Source organism: Aquarana catesbeiana, linkage group LG01 (genome assembly GCF_042186555.1).
Source record: "Aquarana catesbeiana isolate 2022-GZ linkage group LG01, ASM4218655v1, whole genome shotgun sequence".
NCBI classification, from domain to species: Eukaryota; Metazoa; Chordata; class Amphibia; order Anura; family Ranidae; genus Aquarana; species Aquarana catesbeiana.
Window position 1 is genome coordinate 824,063,116 of NC_133324.1, and position 19,329 is coordinate 824,082,444.

Sequence of the window (19,329 nt, forward strand, 5' to 3'; positions counted from 1 at the left end):
ATCGAGTCCAGTGTACACCTAAAAAACAAATTTTCTGAGAAGGAATACCCTGCAGATATAGTGGAAAAAGCTTATGAACTATATCTCCATGGGAAACTCTCACACCCTAATCCTCCCCCCACAGACTGTCCCATTCGATTCATCACAACTTTTCATTCTCAACATAAGAAGATGGAGAGGATCCTGCTAAAACATTGGGATATTCTTCAGCAGGACCCTCACCTCAAATCTATCCTCCCCACACACCCATGTGTCACTTACCGCAGGGCTCCAAACCTTAAAAATAAAATTGCTCCTAGCAAATTGAAAACCACCCTTACCTTCCCGCCCATCACTCCGCTCATTCCTCTGGTAGGGATGTACCAATGCCGCAAGAAACTTTGAAAAATGTGCCATTTTGTTCAGCACGGCCAAAAATCTTTCTTCACCAAAGGCCACACTTATTTTCTGAAAGATTTTTTCAATTGTTCATCGGATCATGTGGTATATGATCTGACCTGCCCCTGTGGCCTCATATACGTTGACCGCACCATTCGGCCCCTCAGACAGCGTTTTGGGGAGCATAGGAGGTACATTGAGGGTGGTACAGACCCCCACAGTGTGCCCAGACATTTTGACACAGTTCACAATGGTTCCACTCTGGGGTTATCTGTTTGGGTTATAGAACAGATCCCTAGGTCTCTCCCACCTGCCGAAAGGTTCAAGAAATTGTGCTCAAGGGAGACCTATTGGATCTATCGTCTGGACGTCCTCTCACCTGGAGGCATCAATGAGTGCATTGAAACATCTGCTATTCTGTGATGTCTGCGCGCATATATATGCTTATGTGTGTGTTTTTTTCATGATCATATCACCAGTTTATCATGTTATATCAGTTTGCACATGGAGTGTGTACACATGTCCTTTCTTTTTTCATTCCCTTCCCCTCCTCATTTCTTCTCACCCCCCCTTTTTCCTACTTCCAAAAAACCCCCCTTCCCCTCACCCCCATTTTTTGTTTACCTCCCCCCTCCCCCCCCCCCTTTTCAAATGACTGTTCTCCCATATCCCATATATTACATCATTTTAGAGGGATAGTCACTATAGTCTCTTTCTGGACTATACCATATATTATATACTACATACCATGACACAGATCTGTTTTTTTTTAATTTACATTCTACATTTGTAATTTTTATTTTGAATTTGTTATTCTATATATTTTATATTTATATTTTTAATTTCCCTTCAGCAATTCATGCCTCTATTTATAGTTTACATTTACAGTCCACCTCTTAATCTTAATTACATTCTCATCTCCAGCATTACACATTCATTTATGTCTCCATTTCAATCATGTCCCCTCTGCTTTTTTCCGTACTTTCACTTTGTTCCTGCTCACATGTCCTTCATTGCTGACACTACTCCATACAGCTTCCTCTCATGACCACTCCCCTCATTTCCTCCCATATATTCTCTTCACTAGTCACATAGTAACTAGCTTGACAAAGGAGTGCAACTGTCATGCCATTCACGGCTTGCTGCCTCAGGAAACGCGCCGCATGTGTGTGACGTCATCGCCCCTCTCCTGGATTGCTGTTTGCCTTCCAAGCCTCATTCTGGTACTCCTCCATCATTGCCGGCCGGTGGACACAGTGCATATGAAAGACCAGTCTGATTACACATCCATGGCAGGGATGATCGACCTCACAGACCCCTCCAGTTACATCTGGGACTGTCATATGCCTTTTTAACTCAACACAAATGTGAGTGCAATCTCTGTTGCTGCTCTTTTTATTAAAATTGTTTTTAAGTCTGCACCCAGAGGCGCCTCCTTTCTTTGTTTCTTATAATGCACAGAAATTAGGCCACAGACTACCAGCTAGTAGGTTAAAGTGGAACTTTACCCATAACAACTTGATAAAAAATAATGTTCTTTAGCAAGGAACATACATTCTATATTAATAATTATGTACTAAAATTAGTGTATGCTGTAAATTGCCTCCAGCAATGTTCCTGTTTCTTCTTGCTGGAGGCTGCTATTTTGCTGAAGTCCAAAGCCCCAGCTGTAACTCATAAAGTGGAACTAAACCCATCAATTTACCAGAAATGGAAATGATTGTCCCCTTTGTTGGGACTTTGAATGGACCACCAGCTCAAAAATAAAGTGTAAAAAATATTCTTTAATATAATAGATTAAAATACAAAAGATAACGTATATGATAAGGATGCACTACATGTGCTACATGAAACAAATCAACCATAATGTGTAAAATAGTATACAAAATGAATGCCCAAATGTACCCATATATTTGCGCATAAGCCAGTTTATTTGGATCCCTCAGTGGGCTCAGTGTGTACCCACAGGGGGTCTATCTGATGTTATTAGACTATGGACTAGGATGATTGTTGGGTAGCAGTGTTTATTTTCCTTTAATAGTAGTATTGAAAAACTGACTCATGAAAACAACAAGTATATCAAAAGAAATCACATTACTAAGTCAAGTCAATCCATAGAAATCTCATTGCTGAGTCAAGTCAATCCATATACAGATATATATAAACATCTGTATATGTATAGCCATATGACCCAACGTAATCACCAATCACGTTGCTCCTCTCTATTTATTCATCCTCCTCTTGTAGTAGTGAGATAAAGTATGTATCAAAAACATCTACAGGGGGCCAGAGTTGGACATCGGAAGAAAATAATATGGGAGACAGGGAGGGGGGGGACGAATAAAAGCTCATCCCTGTCCCTCCCATACTCCCAATGTAAATCCCTACAAAAAGGGTTGATAGCTGATACAATCGTTTAAACCTGGTGGTGATGTCGCTTGTAGGGCCACTATCCACCTGGTCTCCTTCTGAAGTAGAATCTTGTCCCAGTCACCCCCTCTGCTGTTGGGGTGCACCTGGTCTAGTACCAAAAATTTAATCTTGGGGAATTTACCTTGATCTGTGTCCTGAGCGTGTCCTTGATGTGTGTCCCGAGATAAAAAGCCCAACATACCCAGTATGGTGATTCAATGTCAGAAATGAGCATTAGGGACCAGTAAGTCCATATTGGCACTGCGCGCCTCGCCACTCGTAGATATCACAAATATTGAGTGCGTTCTCTGGGTGTATAACACTTGCACAATCTGCATAATGAACAAAGCAGAGAATAAATTGAAAATAAAGGAAAATAAGGGCGGAAGTGATGGGTTCCTTTAGAGGGGCTAAAAAATAATACAGTAGATGGACAAATGATCATGAGCCCCCCCCCCCCATTTTTGACATTGAATCACCATACTGGGTATGTTGGGCTTTTTATCTCTGCATTTTTGTGTCTTGTGATTACATATTTTTTATTTTTCATTTTGAATACATTCCCCTCCTTGTACCAGGACCATTGGGTCTCTCTGATTACATGTACCATCTGTAATATTTATTCTGACTGTATATGTTATCTGACAATGTCTCTTTGCAATTCTAGAATTTATTTTGAATGTTAAACTTTCTGAACCCTTGGCCCCTGAAGAAGGTATTGGAACACCTTATACCGGAAACGCTTTGGGCATTTGGGCATTCATTTTGTATGCTATTTTACACATTATGGTTGATTTGTTTCATGTAGCACATGTAGTGCATCCTTATCATATATGTTATCTTTTGTATTTTAATCTATTATATTAAAGAATATTTTTTACACTTTATTTTTGAGCTGGTGGTCCATTCAAAGTCCCAACAAAGGGGGCAATCATTTCCATTTCTACCAAAAGGGATGGGACCACCATACTCTATATGAGATGATGGGAGCCTCTATTTTGTCCATCAATTTACCAGTGTCAAAAAACAGTTTGATTTGATTGTGTCCTTAACTAAACTGTCAAAACATCAAGTGGCTGGTGTTCTAACTGATCACATGTGCAGCACCATGGCAGTTGCAGTTCAAACAGAAGCAGCTTCCTTGCCTGTAAAGTATGAGGCTTTAATTCCACTTTAAGGCTGTCAGCAGATTAGCCTCTACAAACTCAGCAGTGCCTAAAAATACCTAAAAATGGAGAGAAACTGAGCATGTGCAGAACAGGGTGAGACAGTGTTTTACTGGATTTTAAACAGTATAGGGACTTTTTAAAATGTTTTACATAGCTATAGCTGCAAAAGGGACCAGCCTGAAGTGATCTAGCAGGACATTTTCTGACTAAAGTTCCGCTTTAAGTAACTGTATTATATTCAATCAGAGAAATAGTGCAAGACTTACTATCAAACAATAGAACACTTTAAGGTTGCAGAATTATGCAAAGTAAACTCTCTATACCAGGGGGAAATACGCTAACTGCATCAGCGTTAGTTCAGATTTTAACTGAAACAACTACTAATAATCAGAATCAGACCCAAATAATTCAAAGGTAATGTTCTTGAGTGCACTATAAAGTGATACCCCAGATGCACGTTTTCCGAAGTGGGGTTCCCCTAAATGGTGGTGTCTCAAGTCTGACACTTTAATATTAGCTTTGGCCAGCTTGCGGTGGGGCCCTCTTTCGGTGGTGCACAAGTCTCTTTAAGGGTAGGTGATGTATAGTTGCAGGGTTGACAAGTAACAAGTAGCCTATGTGAAACTGAGTGTAGAAGGTGACAGGTCCGGTTTCACACACTTGACGCTTGTCAATCCAGATGTCCAGGCCCGGAAGCTCAGTCTGTGAACACTGGATCACACACTCTCTACTGCAGCTCTGGCAGTCTCAGTCATCCCTCTGAAATAGGCAGGCAGGCTCCAGTAGCGAGTTTCCTCTTCATGACTCTCTATCATGCAACTGGAGCAAATCTTACAGCAGGGCCTCTCAGCACAGCGTCCTCTCGTCTGGGAAAAGCAGCCCCTCTCTCGCCTTCTCTCTCTCCAATAAACCTGCCTCCTCTAGTTTAGAGTCCATCTGTCTCCTGTTCATTTGTATTGAGCTCTTCCCCTACAAGTCCCAGTGTTCTCTGAGGTAGATGCCCCTGCTGCTGATTGGATCTGATCTGCCATTGCAGGGGGGAGGGGAGGGACAGTGTTGCCAACCTACTAGATTGAAATTTACTGACACAACACCCAACATTTCCTGGCACAACCAAGTTTTTACTGGCATTGCCAAAAGTTACAAAATTACAGTTTTAAGTGCAAATTTTAGTATTTAGGCTACAAACAAGTACACTATACAATTATCAATGTGATTTAAGGTAGATATTAGGGCAAAAAATATATTTCTTATTTTATTTTCGATATAGTAAGTAAGTAGCTCAGGGAAATGACTCAGGAGGGCAAGAAATTAGAATAGGAACGCACACACACATGAAGTTGGTCCCTTCATCCCACTCCAGTCTAAACAGCACTGACAGTCCAGTCCCACTCCCGACCTGCCCTGCTCCTGTCCTGCAGACTCACACACGAGGCTCTGGCCACTCTGCTTGGCTCCCTTGCACCATGACATTACACAACACGCTCGGACACCGTCTCCACCAGAGCTGCCGAACACACTGTAGCAGGGACTCGGATGGTCTCGGCCCGGCTCTGGACCAAGCCGAATATCACAACCATACTTTTTACTGGCAACTTTTTTCTTTTTACTGGCAGGAGAAAATTGCCTGTTTTTTACTGGCTGCCAGTAAAAATACTGACGGTTGGCCAAACTGGGGAGGGAGAGAGAGCAAGCAGGGATTTCTCGCTGGCACATCCACAGCTGAACACACACAACCCGCTCCTGCCTGTAGATCAGCTTTTCTTATGGTTTTGCATAGTAATACCAAAAACAAAAATTTAAAAAAGAGACCATTCACTAAGCAAAGCACATGTCCATCTAGCTTAGTGAACAAGATATAGCTGTGCTGGCAAGCATCCAACCGTTAGCAAGCAAAAATCAATTTTCCTTGCATTAGACTGCTTTATCCTATTAACTAAGCTACGCAGAAAATCTAAATTAAAATTCACTTTTATAAGTGAGCAGTCTCTTCCCAGTCAACCCCAATATGTTATTGTTGCAACGTGAAAGCAATGGGGTTGATTTACTAAAGGCAAATAGACTTTGCACTTTGCAAAGTGCAGTTGCATTCTGCAAGTGCAGTTGCTCCAGAGCTTAGTAAATGAGTTAAAGCTTCACTTTGCAAAGAATACCCAATCACATGCAAGCAGAATAAAAAAAAATATGCTTTTTTGCTTGCAAATGATTGGATGATGAAAGTCAGCAGAGCTACTCATTTACTAAGCTCTGGAGCAACTGTTCTTGCACAGTGCAACTGCAGTCTATTTGCCTTTAGTAAATCAACCCCGTTGTGTTGTGTTTGGTACCCTTGTCTATACTAGACTATAGTGAGTAATATACTGAGTAATATTCTACAAAACTCTTCTCAGTGGGGCAAGAAAACAATGGGACCAAATGAATAAAAAAATAGTAGTTTAGATAGTCTTCTAAGTCTGAAAGTTGAAATCCTTGATAATGAGAAATTGCTTCTTTGGATAACATTTTTGTATTTTTATCAAAACATTGAGAACGGGTAACTTATATACTGATGATGAATTTTCTAATTTATGTTACACTTTATTTCTGTTGAAAGTTTACTTCTAGCTTACGTAGCTTACTTAGTACCCCTACTCATTAACAAAAAAATAATGTTCCTTAGAACTAAGCACACCAAACATTTGACAAGTCTTTTATTAAAAAACAATTAAAGAATTAAAAAAATACCCCCGATGTACATCCATCGTCAGTCACAATGAACGCCACCCGCTGACCCACACGAGAAAAAAAAAACATGACTGCTCCTTTGCTTGGCTCCTGCTGACTGACACTCCACTTACCCTCGCTGCTTAAGTAATCTAAGGAGCAAGCTCACCAAGTGATGTCATTGACCATACATGGACATGTGTGTTTTTTACACTTGTAGTTTCTTTGGTAAATGAGTAGAGGTACAATATCTCTATTCTCATTCACATGGGGACTTCCAGATTCCGATAAGTGACACCCACACCCCCACAGCGACTGAGCCAGGGTTGTGGGGAAGAGGCCCTTGTCCACATTAGCATGGGGACAAGGTGCTTTGCCGAGGGGTGGACCCCTCTATGTTGAGGGCATGTGGCCTGGTATGGTTCAGGTGGGGGGTGCACGCTTATCCCCCCTACCCCCAAAGGGACTGGTATAGATTGGAGGGGACTGTTTCTTTTTTTTTTTAATTTTTACTATTGGCTCTTTTGTTTGCATTCTGCTGTCAGAGGGAAATGTCCCCCTGACAGCTGGGATGATTCATGGTTGTTAAGATGCCGTCGGTTGCCAGCTCCTTAACAACCATCATCCCTGAGCTGAACTGTCACATTTAGCAGTGGTATGAATACCATTGCTAAATGTTTTACTTCCAGCTGCAATCTTTGGTAAAATGAGGTGGAAAAACATACGTTAAATATTGCAAAATTAAAATTGTAAAGGTTGTTTTTTGTGAATTGACTGCTTTTGAGATAAATACCGCATTATTTATGTTAACTTTAATGCTTTTAGTGAATTGAGCTCTCCATTTTATCTCCCACAGTATACAGAACATGGGAATGCAATTATTTTAGTAAATATAAACTGCTAAATACCTTTTCTCATCAGCAGTTAGAGCAGTCTTGTGACTTCTATCAATGTCCAGCCAAGCACTGGTAAAGCTGTTTTATTAGACTGCAGGACCCCTGTCCCTCTGTCTGGACAGTGCTGATTGGCCCTGTGCTGATCACATGCACTCTCCCAAGAACATAAAAAAAACCTCTCCAGCAATACAGACCAAACTGAGCATGTGCAGCCTGACTCCATAGATTCTGTGTGTTATCAGGAAATTATCAGGCAGCAGTGGAAGGAGTGGAGGGTCAGAGAAGACAGGATCAAACGGCCTTTTTACACAATGCAGAGGATTAATTCCTTGGGTTCCACAGTGAGTATAATAAGCATGCTTTACTGCATATACAGACTGATTTTACTTTTGTGGGTTTAGTAACACTTTAAGATTTAGCAAAAAACATGGAGGCTGATAGTTCTATACAGAGCTGCACCAGGTTTTACACTCTCCAGAAATGTCTTTCATAACTGAAAGTGGCCCTTATTTAGGAAGTAATATAGGTGTGCTGGAGGTTAAAAAATAAACTTATTTGTCCCAGGTCAGTGCTTGCTCACCATGTTACCAGAAAACAGGGGGGTTTTGGATGGGGTAAGGGTAATGCCACATTATGGAGCTGCTGTTCCCCCTGTTTTCTGCATTTACTTTTGGGCACAGAGATGCAAAAATACCTAGAGTACCTTAAAGCGGGGGTCCACCTACCTATCGTTTTTTTTTTTTTTTTAGTTCATTCACAAACTTTTCTTCTCAGCATTACATACTTACATATTGTGTGTAATATGTCCGCCTGTGTCAGATTTTGTCGGAAAGAATAACTTATATTATTCACTGCAGGCGGTTTCCATCTTCATTGTGGGCATTTGAAGCCCACAAGCATTTATTTCCTGGATGTGGTGAATGCTGTGCTCCCAGCATTCACTGCTCGTTCCCGCACATGCTCATTGGCATCCTGGGAAGCCTGAGACTAGCTCCCAGGAGTCTGGGAGAGGCTAGAAACAAGCCTACTCCCACGGGAGGAGAACCACCAAGTGCAAAGAAGAATAGAAAAATAAAAGGTAATTACTGCAATTTAAATTTTTTTAAATGGCATGTCAGCATCTAGGCAAGGAAGAGAATACATACAGATATTGTTCAAAATTTGGGTGGAACCCCGCTTTAATGACATATGCTGGTAATTCTGACATTCTTACAATGACTACTGGCATATGCTTTTTAGCACAGGTTTCCTTTAGACCTGAAGATTAATCTGCTCACATTTTGCCTAACCCTCCTCCTCCCCTTCATTAACATGCTAATGAAATTTTTAAATAAAACCTTTCTATCTTATCTTTTCAAACCTAGTGACATCTTCACTGGGTCTCTATACCTCTCTAACACTCTCACGTGATGCTGAGCCTCTATAATTGAAAGAACTGCAATCCAATGAATAAAAGAGGAGGGCAATAAATAATAAGGGTGGCGAGGAAAGACTAGATGATGCTGGATGTCCAACAAGTAATGAGGCATGCTCATTTGCTGTAGCTTCTAATGCACACTGTGAGAAGCTCAGAGTGTGCAGTGAAATCCGAATAAGCAATTTTAGTTCAAGAAAGGCACAGTGTGCAAGACTGAAGGAAAGAATGGAGTTAAGCTTTAATGAACATATTTCAGCAAAGTACTAGCTGTTAGACAAGAATTGTTGTCTCCAAATTTAGTTTATACTCAAGTAATTTCTCCTATCCAAAAATGATTTGTTTATTCTTCCAAAAAATCCCTGTGTTAGTTAAAAATGTCAAAACATACAGTATATTTACGAAAAAGTACTATACAGTATAGAACCAAATAAATAAATGTCAGTGCTGTAAAAGCTAAAAGGCATATTTTGGCAATGACAAATTAAAACAGGTTTAGAATATAAATTAGGACTTGTAAATGTCTGCTTAGAAGTGGCTGAGAAGGAATTTGCTCAACAAGTAGAGACACACGCATACAAACTGTTGTTCTTGTAACCATGGAAACACTTTAACAATTGATGCATGTATTGATGATTATTGTGCTTCAACATTGAGCCCATCTCCAGAGAAGGACTAGCCTATCAGATAATAATAGATGCACAAAGATCATGCAGAAATCCCTGTAAATAATTAGCCATGCATAAAGTAAAAATAGCATACAGTATAATAATTACACTGAAAAATCATAACCACAGCGGGACACTGTTGAGTGTTGATACTCAATAACCACTCCAATACACATACCTGTGTCAGAAAATACTTCTAATAAATCTAATACTTCTAATAAAACACTGTGCACCTAAACCACCTCACATTGTATAGCCCACATTCATCGTAATCCCCATTGATAAAATAAAAGTTAGGCATATACCACGTCAGCCTTCTATCCCTAATTTAGGCTGGGTTCACACTGATGCTGGATGCGGCTCGCAGCAGGGGTCAGGTGCGTCCCTGTTCTCCATTTCAGGGATGAATCTGGGATGAATTTTTGCCTGAATTCGGCCCTGAAACAGAGCCAAAGATGCACAGGACTTCTGTGTAAGCCACTCCAGAGCCGCCACGGAGATGTGTGAACCGACTCCATAGAGAGCTGGTCACAATCTCCTGCCATGCAAATTGGATGCGGAGAAATCCACATCCAATATGCACTAGTGTGAACCTAGCCTTAAACTATCCTGCTGCTGGCCAATTTTACATGGTTGTATCCTCAACAGTATTTTAAAGTAGAACTGTAGGCAAAACATTTTTTTTCATTTTGGGTAGAGTAAAGGAAGGTTTTTTTTGTCATCTGTGTCCCATTGATTTACCTTCACTTCCTGTCCCATAGCCAAGACAGGAATTAAGGGGAAATCCCTGCAAATTAAGGGAATCCCTTGGGGACCCCCAGGTCATCAGAACAAGTGACCCCATTGGAAAATTTCCCCTTTATTACTTTCCTGGGGACAACCCAAAATTTGAGATTTTCTATTACTTTCACTTGCAATGATGATGGTAAACAGGACAAATAGAAAGTGTGAATCTCCTTAATGGGGGCACAGACAGCAATAAAAACCTGGCATGTTCTAATGCCTCTTCACTCTGCCAAAAATGAAAAAAAATGAAAAAACCACTTCAATACCGACCACTTTCACTTTTTTCACGTTGGACTTTGAATGTCAATTGCGCAGTCATGCAACACTGTACCCAAATAGAATTTCTGTCTTTTTTTTTAAACAGATAGAGCTTTCTTTTTGATGGTACAGTATTTAATCACCACTGAGATTTTTTTTTCTTGCTAAACAAATGAGAAAAGTTCAAAAATTCTGAAAATATTTTCTATTATACAATTTTACAAATAAGTAATGTTTCTTGTTCACTGATGTGCGCTGATGAGGCTGCACTGATGAGGCTACACTGATGGGGACTAATGAGGCTGCACTGTTGAGGCAGCACTGATGGGCACTGGCGAGGCTGCATTGATGTGCATTGATGGGCACTGATGAGGCAACACTAATGGTCACTGATGAGGTGGCACTGATGGGCACTGATAAGGCTGCACTGATGGGGACTAATGAGGTTGCACTGTTGAGGCAGCACTGATGGGCACTGGTGAGGCTGCATTGATGGGCACTGATGAGGCAACACTAATGGTCACTGATGAGGTGGCACTGATGGGCACTGGCAAGCTGCACTGATGGGCACTGATGAGGGGGCACTGACGAGGCTGCACTGATAGGCGGCACTGATGGGCGGCACTGATGGGCCCTGATAAACTGCACTGATTACCCTGATTATCACTGTAAAGAATGTACTCAATGTGCCCTGTCAGATTTGCTGGTTATCGGCTCTTCTTTCCACACAGATACAGCGTGTGAGGAAAGGAATATCTGTTTACATGTGACCAGCTGTAATTAGACACAGCTGATCACATAGTAAAGGGCTGCTGTGATTGGCCCTTTACCACGATCTGTGATCAGCTGTGTCCAAAGTGGTCACAGAGCGCACCCGATGAACTGTTGCTCCATGGATGTCCTCCCAAAACTGGAGAGCCCCGTTGTAGCCATCTTTCGGCCATAGCGCAGGCAGGGACTGGTTCATTTTTGTAGTAAAACCCCAGCCTATGCTCTTTGTCTCTATAGAAATTGGGCCTATACTTACTATTTTAAATTGCCCTGCTGCTGGCCACTTTAAGGTATCATTTGTGGTCGCTTGATTCTTAATGAGAGCGTGATAGAAATTGGCAAGCAGCAGGACAGTTTTCATCAGGGAGAATAGGTTTGATGAAAAAACAAGGGTAGAATTCTAAAGGCAATTAGACTGGACTTTGCAAGTGCAGTTGCACTGATTTTTCCCAGAGTGTAGAAAATCTAGTAAACGTTCACTTTTTAAAGCATACCCAAACAGGTGCAAAGAACATTTTTAAAAAAAACAGCATTTTTGCTTGCACATGAATGGATGATGGAAATCAGCAGAACCTTTCCACATTTAATAAGTTCTAGGAAAAATGAGTGCAACTGCACTTGAAAGTGCACAATTTATTTGCCTTTAGTAAATCCACCCCCTATGCGGAGCTGCTGAAGTTGGTTGAAAAAAGCCTGCTAAGCCAAGATAAATGTAAAAGAATAAACCAATTCCACATGCAAATATGCTCTACCAGTGTACCCCAAGACTGTCCATAGACACTGTTTCATAACACCAAGTACAGTTTAAAGCCAAAGATGTTATTAAAGGATTTGTGTGGTTTTAATGTTGCCCTCAAAGCTGCATTTGGCGAAACCCAGGCAGATCCTCTCATCACTACATAGGTACTCTTTTTTAGCGCTGAAGGCATAAATGAAATCCACCAGACTGAAGTGATGCAAATTAAACTTTTAAAAAATAAAAACATATTTCTCTGTTCAGATGCCTCATACTCCCCTCTCCTTTCTACCTAAAGGACCCCCCCCCCCCCATTCTTCTCAATGCCACCCCTATATTCTCAGTCCTTAACCCCCCAGCCTGCTCCATTCTGCATGTCCATCCCTTGGCCACCCCAACCTTACTATCATCTCTACTCCTATTTCTACGTCTCTCTCTTGTCTACTCTCCCTAGCTGCACCCACCTATGCCCAATCCTTATGAACTGTGTCCTTTTCTTTTTTCTCCTTTTTCCTTCACATGCTATCTATGGAAACCAGAGCTCAGATCACTTTATGACTACCAAATGGACAAACTGCAGACTCTGAAGACATTATAGTTTGCTTTATTGAATACAACATTCAATAAATGTATAACCTGTTTACATCAACTTGTTTTATGTATATGTAGGCTTCATTATTATTATTATTTTACAGGATTTACATAGCGCCAACCATTTGTGCAGCGCTTTACAAAATGAAGGTAGACATTACAGTTACAATACAGTTTGGTACAAGAGGAATCAGAGGGCCCTGCTCGTTAGAGCTTACAATCTAATATTCATCTAATCTAAGCTTCATATTCTTTAATGTATACCAGACCTTTATAGAAAAGAATTGGGGAAAAAATGTCCACACCTCATGGGGCAATGGGGCTCAGCACCAACTGACAATCAAGCTCCTTGAAATGTACTCTCTCCTGATTGGACGATAGAAAGAGCAGTCTGAAAGAGGTAAACTATTCCCTGAATGGGCCCCATACTGTTCAGGCCATCTGATCCCCTGCATGGCTCCCCTGCACCAATGAAACCTGCAGTGTACTGGCACTGGTATTAACACCTTCCCTTATGTCCCACCAACCAATAGGCAGCAACATTTTCATTTAAATAGTGCAGTGTGTGCATGCTGTATGTTATACTGTAAATATACTCTGCATTTACTCTTTAATAATTTCTTTAGACTGATAAGTAAAGCAAAAATGGTGGTGCTTCCAAACCAATGAACCAATTATATGTTAGTTTCAGTTTTCTAAATGGCACTGTCCAAATGACAGTTGGAATATAACAGGGTGCTATGTTATATGGATGGGGAAAAAAATTGCACTAAATAACAAGTTCATGGTCACAGCATGTGTGTTGTTCTTGCATAATGTCATAACATCTACTTTATGCTCAGCTCCACTATACTAACTGTAGTAAACAGATGTGCTTCTGTAAGGGTTCGCAATTCATTACCATTCAACCCAATAAAGACCGACTGGGTGTCAGAGGTTACATTCCATAAAACACATATTTTATTCCTAGCACGTGTCTGTCTGGTAAGTCTAGGGGTCCTGATGGTAAAGTTCAGAAAGAGGACAGGCTTACTGTAAGTATCATAAAGCAGTGTTCTGGGACAATATATGGAGCTTTGGTGAAGTAATGTCATGTTCATTTAAGCATGTTAAGGCTTGAGCAGAATGTGTGAATTATCTGCAAGTAATTAGGTAATACAAACAACATAATAGCTGTAATGATACTTACTTAAGGCAAATATGTATGTATATATGGCTCTCTCTACATAAAAAAACACCAAATGCCATAATTACCATACATGTAAAGTTGTTGCACATGCTCTGAAACCTTTTGTGCACTGCATTCTTTGTAATAATTAAAGTATAAGTCCTTAGTAATTTCAATGTAATATGTCACACTACTGGAATCTAGGTCTTTTTCTATCCTGACTGGTATTACGTTCACATGGACATTGTAATGTGGTTGTTAGACTATAGAGAGTTTCAATTTACCATAGATGTGTGTAATAAAACAGTCACGTGAGCCTCTGTATATAGAGTTATCATTCTAGTAATGAGTAAACCTAGACTAATCCAAACACTAAACATACCATTGAAATACAAATATGAGAACTAATACAGTAAAATTGGTGAAGCACAACACTCTTATCTCCGACCCTACCACAATTTATAAACCACTAAAAATACAGTGAACCATAAAATAGTTATAATAAACTCTGTGATCCAAAAAAATTGTATGACTAGCAAAGTTCAATAAATTAAAAAGTGTCCACAAAGTGTTCAAAAACAGCCCAATAGGCTTACTGAAGAAGCCCAATCATGGGGCGCAAAGCATCTAGGGGGGAGGAGCTAAGCCCGTGACGTCACACCGCCTGTCTGCGGAGGTGGATAGTCGGCGTTTGACCTTTGTTGTTTTGTGCTGTGATTTTGGACTTGATGTAAGTGTGCTACTTTGTGGAGAAATAAAAGTTTTTAAAGCAGACCACACTATGTTGGTACCTTTTATCTTTTATGACTCTTGTGTGGGAGCATAAATAGATCAGAGAAAGTGGAGTTGGTGGCCTCCTGCCAACAGAGTGTGAAGGAATAGGAAGCCGGTTCCTAAGGATTCCAGCAGTGAGGATTATATGACATATGCATGTCTATTATTCCCTTGAGGTGAGCAGGTTTTTCACCATGTGGTGGATAAGCTCAGCAGTGTGAAGTAATACAGAACACACTGGGGTGTTTTTGACACTTTGGACATAATATAATATATTGGGCTTTGCTAGTCATATGGATTTTTTGGGTCAGAGAGTTTATTATTACTATTTTATGGTTCACAGTATTTTTAGTGGTTTATAAATTGTGATAGGGTCAGAGAATAATGCCGAATACACACGGGAGGACTTTTCGACCGGACTTCCGACGGACTTTTGAACAAACGGACTTGCCTACACACGATCACACCAAAGTCCGACGGATTCGTACGTGATGACGTACGACTGGACTAAAATAAGGAAGTTGATAGCCAATAGCTGCCCTAGCGTGGGTTTTCGTCCGTCGGATTAGCATACAGACGAGTGTATTTTTCGGCTGGACTCGAGTCCGTCGGACAAATTTGAAACATGCTCCAAATCTAAAGTCCGTCAGATTTTTGACCGAAAAAGTCCTCTGCAGGTCAGATGGAACCCACACACGGTCGGATTGTCCGCCGGATTCAGTCTGTCGGACCAGTCCGGTTGAAAAGTCCGCCCGTATGTACGCGGCATAAGAGTGTTGAGCTTCACTAATTTTACTGTATTAAACGTTTTTTCCAGTGGAGAAAAGATGTTGTTTGATTGGACAAGGCGGAGATTGTGATGTAATCTGATAGACCTTGTCACCTTGTTCAAGCAAAGAATGCCTTGTGTTCATTGAAATTCATGGCATTCTCTGAATGGAGGAGGTGCATGATATCCATATCCCAAGTGGCCCTTCCTGATGTGAAATATGACGGATTAGATTAAACCAAGCTGTACCAATTTTAGTTTAAAAAAAAAAAAGTTAAGTCCTGTTTCGACTTTAAATAACAAATGATTATGTAACGTTAAAGTGTTACTAAACCCACTACAGTAAAATCAGTCTGCTTATGCAGTAAAGCATACCTGTTATACTCATTGTGGAACCTAAGAGGTTAACCCTTCACACTGTGTAAAAAGACTGTTTGATTCTGTCTTCTCTGATCCTCTCCTCCTTCCACAGTCCCTAAACTATCTGCTGATTTGAACAGAGCCTTGGGGTCATGCTGCACATGCTCAGATTGGTGTGTATTGCTAGAGAGTTTTTTTTTTTCTTGGGAGGGTGCATGTGATCGGCACAAGGCCATCCAGACAGAGGGTTAGGGGGTCCTGCAGCCTCATAGGGCAGTCGGGTAAACAGGACTGCTCTATACCATACCTGCCAACTTTCTGGGATGGGAATGAGGGACACCTATTAGCAAAAGTATGTAGGCATAGGACACCCTGCCACGCCCCCCTTAAAGGAGAATTGTGCAAAAAAAAGATTGTTTAAACCAACAAGTGCTTTTTATCACTGATATTCCTTTACATTGGCTTTTGGAATTTACAAATGCAGCAATTTAGAAATTGAATTAAAGGTTTAGCACTGGGAAACACTTATTGATAGACAGGTAGTGCATTTTATATACAACTATATAACTCAGACCAAAATGAAGGACACATGAACAGGAAAGAGGGACAGAGGGATTTTGTTCCAAATGAGAGACAGTCCCTTGAAATCAGGGACAGTTGTGAGCTATGTATACACTGCTGATGAGAAAGGTATTATGCAGTTTATATTTACTAAACTAATTGCATTTCCATGTTCTGTGTACTGTAGGAGACCAGATATAGTGAATGCAGGGTCCTGGGTTTAGTTACACTTTAAATCTTGAGTCACAAACCTGGTTTAAATCTTGAGTCACAAAATACTGGAATTATCTTTTTTTCTTGGCACATTTTACCCACCAATCTGACTGCTTTATTGAATGCACTGTCAGCCTATCTTCTGAGCAGCTTTACTGTGTAACAGAAACCTCACCTGCATATACTATAGTTGATAGCCGAGCTAGAGGACCCAACAGAGAGAATGGCCATGAGCATAAAGCTATGGCCTCCTTGAACTTTGTAGCCCTCAGCAGCTGTAAGGTTGTTTGGCCCTTGGCTACAACCCTGACCACCAAATACCTGTAGAAGCCTTGCTATTCACCAAAGGACCACACATATAGTCCTGTTATACCAAGTTATTCTACCACATGCTTTTCCTAGAGGTCTACAGGTGCGCCAATAATTCACACGGCAATAACTGAAAACAGCAACTTGTAATAGCAAAACAAAACAAAAACCTTAAGATTACTGGTATCCAGCACAGCTGGGACTTCACATACCAGTAAGCTCAGCACCCAAGGGGGTGATTTGTTCAGCTCCAGAACAATGAAATCTGTTTATTATTTTCATGTTTGAGAAAGAATGTGGAGAATGTATTTCAGGCATACACCATATTCTGTTTATCTGAATATTTGTTTGAGGCAGTGTTCTACTAGCCACTACACAGAATGTTAGAGACAAATTATTTGTTTCATTATTTCAAATAATAAAAGTGACTCGGGTTGATTTACTACAGGCAAATAGACTGTTCACTTTGCAAGGGAATTTTCCCTTAGCTTAGTAAATGTGGTTACAATTCCCTTGCAAAGTGAACAGCCTATTTGTCTTTAGTAAATCAACTCCAGTGACTCAGTAGCGGGGATGAGTTTGGGTTTGGTTTGAACATAAAAGTTGGCAGTCATTGTTGGGCCAGTGAGGGGAAGATTGTCATTGACCTGATATGGCCATGAGGGCAATCATGTCAATAGCATCCCCAATGATCTGTATACATGTAGCTATGGGGTGGGGATGCTCATGACATCATTGACCAAGTGGCCACATTAGATCAATGACAATGACAGCTGACTTCCAGATTCAAAGCAAACCCAAGCTCGTCACCACTCAGCAGTAATAGTTGCTGTTCACCTGCAGCTCCTGAGTGACAGAAAACACTGGCCAATCAGTACTGGGGGTTATCAATATACTGAAGGAGAGAAAACCCTGTTGTTCAATCACTTACTTATTATGCAGTATCTTAGTTTATAGACATGTGCAGAACTAAAAAAATTGTTTCATTCCATTTTGATTTATTTACATAAATGTGTTTAGATGAATTGTTTAATTTGTTTTTGGAATTTGTTTCACTTATTCGAATTAGAATCCATTCGAACTACATTTGAATAGAATGCCATTCAAAATCGATTTGAAACTTGAATTTTGGAAGATGGTTATATTTTTTCTATTCTATTCTATTAGTAGTAAAGGTCTTGCGAGCTACCAAATCAAAGATCCCCTATCTAATAATAGTGTGATGAAAGCTGCTAGCACTAATCACGTCCCATACTAACGTGTGAGAATCACAGATAAGTAAATAAATCATGTGCTACACTATCCCCTTAATGATCTGCTGAACCTGCAGCAAAAAACCTAAAAAACAAAACGTTAACTAAAGTGATGTGCCTATAAATTCAATCCCAAGAATAAAAAATATATATATGATTTATATATAGCACATGATTTATTTATTTATCTATTCTATTCTATTGTTTTTTCTATTCTATTGTTTTCTATTATATTCTATTATTTTCTATTCTATTCAAATTCAAATTTATTCTATCCAAAATTCGAATTTCAGAAATCGGTTATATTGTTATATTCTTTCTTTGCTATTCTTTTCTATAGTTTACTCTATTCTATTCTGTTATTTTATTTTCTATTCTATTATTTTCTATGCTACTCTATTCTTTTTTCTTCTATTAGAAATTCGAATTTCAGAAGATGGTTATATTCTATTTTATTCTATTCTATTCTATTTTTAATTCTATTCTATTCTAGTTTATTCTGTTATTTTATTTTCTATTCTATTTTGTTCTGTTTTACTGTATTCTTTTATTTTCCATTTTATCCCTTTTTTCTATTCTATTTTTTTTTTCTATTCTTTTATTTTCTATTCTGTTTTGTTTTAGTCTATTATATTCTATTCTTTTATTTTCTATTCTATTCTATTCTTTTCTATTCTACTCCTTTATTTTCTATTCTATTTTATTCTCTTCAGAAATTCGAATTTGATTTAAAAAGTATTTGAATTTTATTCGAAAACTTTTGATTCGTTATTTTGTAATTTGAAAATTCGGAAAACAAAAAATTTGTCTGAATTTCAATTCGGAACTAAACGAACCACACATGTCTATTTGTTCATGGCTAAGCCCTGCCAACTATGATTGCTGTACTTTAGGATTGCCTTAGTGACCTGTGAAGGCACTCCTATTGGCCAGGAGATGGTAGTTGGTTGGGCACATTGTTGAAGGTAGCCATAAAGTAAAAAAAACCTTTTTCAGTTCAGTTATTTAGAGAACATCTCTTGGCTTTTATTTTTTTCCAAATTGTATTTTTATTGAGAATGTATTCACTATACAACAACCAAAAAGATTAGAACAAAAAGAGTAACAAGGTCAATGACAGATCATGTAGAATAGGTATCG